Raw genomic sequence first — 5,779 nt, forward strand, 5'->3', positions numbered from 1 at the left:
TTTCCTTCCTTTCTTTTAAATCACTGCCTCTACTGCTTACCACTTGAGGGTGGAGTGACTTCACTCTGTCTTTGCTTTCAGGTTCATTCGGTTTCCTGCGGCAAACCTCAAACAAACATTTCTTCCTGTAGACTTAAACTTGAACTTCCTGAAGAAGCTCCCAGTGGTCCTTGCCAGTATGGTCTTTGCAATAGGGAGAAATGGGGGTTTCACCTCAGGACAAAATCTCTGGGTCTAGCACTTACAGGGCTGACCAGCCTAGGCAGAGTTCCCTTTGGACACCCCTGGAGGCTCTATCACCAGCTGCTAACATCATAAGTGGACTGGAGGCCACAGGCACACACTGGGTGGCTATACTGGGCCATGGCTCCTCACAGGTCCTCTCCATGGGGGGTAGCCCAGAGGCCTGGTTAGGCTGTACCAAGGCCCACTTGGATTTTAGAAGACTGGCAGAAGAAGTCATGGGGTCTGGACCCTGGCTTGGTTAGGCTGTCTTTGCCGTTCTGCATGGAAGCCTGGCCCAGGCTGACTCTCTTCCAAAGTGGAGAATTCTTGCTCTGATTTGCGCTGGTGGAGAGGTCATTGTTGGCAGTGGGGACGGGGCAGGGTTGGGGGCTGGCAGGCATGCTGGCTGTGCTGTGGCCCTTTGCCCCATCCTGTAATCCTCCTCAGGGCCTGCATTGCTTCTCTGAGTATTCTTAGAGTGGCAATTAAAGGTGGAATTAAATGACAGGATGCTGAAAATGTGTCGCCTGAGACCCTATACTGTAACTTGTGGGCTAGGGGAGGAGTGCTACTGCTGGTTAGATCAGCTGGAGGTTTCAAGATGATGGAGTAGCCATCCACTGGGATCTCTTATAACCCAGAAGCAGAGAGGCGGCCATTACTCACTGCTTTTCTGGCCGAGCAGTGAGTCCTGGATCTCCCCTGCCATGTGTAATCCACGGACACCATGAATTCAGTCTGCTCTAGGCCCTTATAGTCAGGGAGTTGCTCCACATAGGGGTATAGTTCCTCATATTTATGACCCATAATAATTCTTGGATCCTTCATGATTTGCTCTTCTCATTGAGAATCAGCAATTTCGTAAACAGATTTATTTTCATATTCCATAAACATAAAAAAGAGAATGTAACAGATTCTGCTCTAATACCACTCTGGCAGCTTCTTAAAGTTCTGTTCGTAAAAAGGCAGGGTCATACTTTGACCCTGGGAGAGTTCTAGGGCAGCATAAGAAGGACTGCCACAGAAGGTGTCCAGCCTGTAGTAAAAGGTGAATCTGTCGCTGAAGCCAAAGTCTCATGTTCACGCCAGCATCCAAGAGCATGTTCTCTACCTTTAAGTCTGTATGGACAGATACTGCCATTTGCGACAACATGGATAGACCTTGAAATAATCATGCTAAGCAAAATAAGCCAGACAGAAAAAGTTGAAAAATCACATGATATCACTTTGGTCTCAAGTGAGACCCTTTATTCTTTAAAAATATATAGTGAGGACTCTAAAGATTACTTGTATTGGTCTCAAATGAGACTCTTTATTCTTTAAAAAATATATAGTGAGGACTCTAAAGATTACTTGTTGTTTATATGGGTTATGGCTATCAACATTTATCTTATTAGAAATTAAAACCTGTAGGATGCTTCAATGGCTTTTTCCTTTCTAGTTTGAAAAGCTCTAATGACTTGTGGCTTTTAAGCTCATAATGTCTATACTTAATATATTCTTTTTTCTTTAAACTCTAAATAATTGGTCTCAAAATGATGCTACAACTTAACTGGCATCATGATACTATATGAAAATATCCTGTTGCATAAGACACAATAAAGTACATAATTAACATCTATAATGCTGAGGAGATGATAGCTGTCATATTTGCACTTATTTACAGTTTTGCCCCTTTTCTTAGTAGTAGATTCCTCCCATGAGCCAGAGAACTCAGTTTCAGGATCCTTAAATGTAGAGGTTGCAACTGCGAGTTGAGAAAGCATGTCTTCTATTGTTCTTTAAGCCAACAATCATGCTCTGTATCCCCCTTATTCAGCATGCGATGGGGGCATAGGGGCATCTGGGGGTTGAACATGTCACCGGTGCCTCAGAGGAGGGAACCAAGATGCTCCTACATGGTTTTTTAGAAACATTTTATCTACATGTAATATAGATACAGAAGTGTGCAAATCATCAGCGTGCAGCTTGGCGGCTGTCCACAAACTGAACTCAAGTACATGACTAGCATCCAGATCAGGAACCAGGACATTACCCGCTTCCCAAATCCCCACACTCCCCCTTTCCAGCCACTTTCTCCACAATGGTAACCACTGTCTGTCTTCTAGCAGCGTAGATGAGTTTCGCTTGTTTTTGAATCAATAGAATCAATAGAATCACATAGTATTAAATCCTTAGTGTCTCCTTCCTTCACTCACTGTTTTTGTAAGATTCATCTGTATTGTTCATTTTCTTATTCTAAATGCTGTACAGTAGCCCATTGTTTATCCATTTTGCTATTACTGGGCATTTGGGTAGTCCTCAGTTTTTCAATATTAGGAATAGCGCTGCTCTGAACATTCTTGTTCCAGTCTCTGTTGAACATTTATATGGTTTTCTGTTGGATATGTAGCTAGAAGTAGAACTGATTGCTTAAAAGGTAGGCATATTTTTAGTTTTAGAAGACACCGTGTCAGTTTGCATACCCACCAGCAGTGTATGAGAGTTCTGTTTCCTAATACCTAGTATCGTCTGCTTTTTAATTTTAACCTTTCTGTGGCTGTGTAGTGGTGGAGCATTGTGGTTCCAGTTTGCCTTTCCCTGATACCTAAAGAAGCAGAACACCTTTTCATATGCTTATTGGCCATTTCCTTTTCTGTGAAGTGCCTGTGCAAGCCTTTGCCCATTTTTCTGTTGGGTCGCCTACATTTTTCTTATTGGTTTATAGGTATTCTTTATATATTTTGAGTATGAATTCTTTGTTGGATTTGACCCTGCATGCATATCCTCTGTTAACTCTCTAATGCCACCTCCTAGTATTTTATCAATTGTTCATTCCTTTCCAGCAACTGGACTTTTTCATCAAATAGTCCTGCCAGGCCCAATCCCACTTCAGGGAGCTCTCATTTCTGCCTGGAATGTTCTTTTCCAGAGATCCACATAGTCCCCTCTCCTATGTCCTTCAAATTTTTGCTTCCAGGGTCACCTTTTTAGCCAGGCCTTCCCTGATTTACCTGTTTGTCTTGTAACACCCTTTACACATCCTATCTGCCACCCCACCCATCACTTAAAAACAAAACTAAACAAAACAAAAGATACACATTGCTTTATTTCCACAGCATATCACTATTCAAAATACTATATATATTTATTTGCTTATTATCTTATCTCTCCCATTTGAATATCAACCCTGTGCAAATAGGATTTTTGTCCGTTCTTTGCTGTATCTTCAGAACCTGGAATGGTAACTGGCACATATTAGGCTTGAATAAATGTTTGTAAAATGAATGAATGAGTAAAGATGGCACCATGGATTTAATGGTCCAGGGAGTTATGCTGTGTCAACATAGTCAAATCTGTGACTTTCTAGCTCTCAAAATTTGGGCAACTTTCTGAGCTTCAATTTTCTTATCTGTAATGGGACTGAATAACACCAACCTTGCAGGGTTGTTGTGAGAATTAGACAAAAAAAAATGTGTACAGTGTCTGGCACTTAGTATAATCTCAGTATAGCTAACTTTACTTTTTGTTTTAACTCCCTTCATAAGGTATAATAGATGAAAGGTGTGTAGTAAAGAGGTCTAGCCTTTGTCCCTGGTTCCTGGGGAGGTAACCTCTAAACACTGTAGTTTACCAAATGATGGGAGTGTCTTTATTATCATAGTGGGCTCCTTAGCTTGCACTTGATAGTTCATGCTAATGAGGTGACTCATGGTCAGGCCAAGTGATACCAGCCTGATCTCCAAAGAAGGGGGTGGGGCTGGAGACTGAGTTCAATCCCAAGGACAATTATCACTTATACTTATGTAATGAAGCCTCAATAAAAACTCTAGATACTGAAGCTTGGATGAGCTTCCTTAGAAGCCTCAATAAAAACTCTGGACACTGAAGCTTGGATGAGCTTCCTTAGTTGGCCACGCTTCCTGCATAATGTCACACGTGGACATAATACTGAGAGGGTAATGCCTATTGAGGACAATGGAAGTTTTGCATTTGGAACCCTCCAGACTCTACCCTAAGTGTCTCTTTTTTTAGGCTAATTTTATCTGTATCCTTTCCCTGAAATAAATTGTAAATAGCTTTCAATAAGTTCTAATTTCTTTTACCAAATTATTCAAACTGAGGGTGGTTTTGGAAATCTGAACTTGTAGTTGGTGTCAAGGGAAGAACTAAGAAGCATGCCTGGATTCTAGTCTAGACTCACTGTCTGTGTGAACTGGGACAAGCCATCTGGCCTCACTGGCCTCAGTTTCCTCATTGTGAAATGAGGGCAAATAAATGGACTCTCGGTTCCTTTTAGCCTTGCTGTTAAATGACGTTCTTTTTTTCTCAGGGAGTACAGAACCCTCCCCCCCCCCTTATCCATTTTTTTTTTTTTTGCTTTCTGTGGTTTCAGTTATCCACGGTCAATTGTGGTCAAGAAATATCGAAGGAAAAAGTCCAGAAATAAATAATTCATAAGTTCTAAATGGCTCATAATAAAATCTCTCGCCATCCCACTCCATCCGGACCAGGATGTGAGTCGTCCCTTTATCTAGGGTGTTGCTCTTTCTATGCAACCTGCCCGTTAGTCACTTAGTAGCCATCCTGGTGAGCAGTTGACTGCTGTGATATCACAGTGCTTGTGTTCCAATCACCCTTATCTTACTTAACTATGGCCTCAAAGCACAAAAGTAGTGATGCTGGTAATTTGGATATGCCAAAAGGAAGCTGTAAATGCTTTCTTTAGGTGAAAAGGTAAAAGTTCTTGACTTAACAGTGAAAGGGGAAAAAAAAAAGTGCTGATGTTGCTAAGATCTACAGTAAGAAGAAATTTTCTATCTGTGAAATTGTGAAGAAAAGGAAGTTTATGCTGGTTTGCTGAGAGAGAAAGACCATAGTCACATAACTTTTATTATAGTATGTTGTACTAATTGGTCTATTTTATTTATTGTTATTAATCTCTTACTGTGCCTAATTTATAAATTAAATTTGATCAAAGGTATGTATGTATAGGAAGAAAACATAGTATATCTAGAGTTTGGTACTATCTGCAGTTTCAGTCATCTGCTGGAAATGCCGGAATGTATACCTCACAGATATGTGTCTCTTTTTATCTGTCTCTTACATACGAACACACACAAAAAAGATGTGTGCAGAAGCCAGTAAAGTGAGAGGCCACAACCCCTTGTTTGTCAGGTGAAGATGATTAAAGACCCTCTTCCTGGAGTAGCCGAGCTGACTTGATGAATTAATGAATCTTTCATTCTTTCTTCCCTCCTCCTTAGAGCAGGGGTCCGTAACCCCCGGCATCGGTCTGTGGCTACTTAGGAACCAACTGGGCCTCACAGCAGGAGGTGAGCAGATGAAGCTGCATCTGTATTTGCAGCCGCTCCCCAGCACTAGCATCACTGCCTCAGCTCCACCTCAGATCATCAGGCATTAGATTCTCATAGGAGCACCGGTCCCTGCTGCCAAAAAGGTTGGGGACCCCTGCCCTAGAGAGTCAGCTGTGTTTGTTTCCTGGATTGACAAATGCCTGCAGGAGCTTGGACTGCAGGGCCACTGTGACCAGCGGAAGTGCACTCTGCTTTCT

This window comes from Pteropus alecto, unplaced genomic scaffold (genome assembly GCF_000325575.1).
Source record: "Pteropus alecto unplaced genomic scaffold, ASM32557v1 scaffold88, whole genome shotgun sequence".
NCBI classification, from domain to species: domain Eukaryota; kingdom Metazoa; phylum Chordata; class Mammalia; order Chiroptera; family Pteropodidae; genus Pteropus; species Pteropus alecto.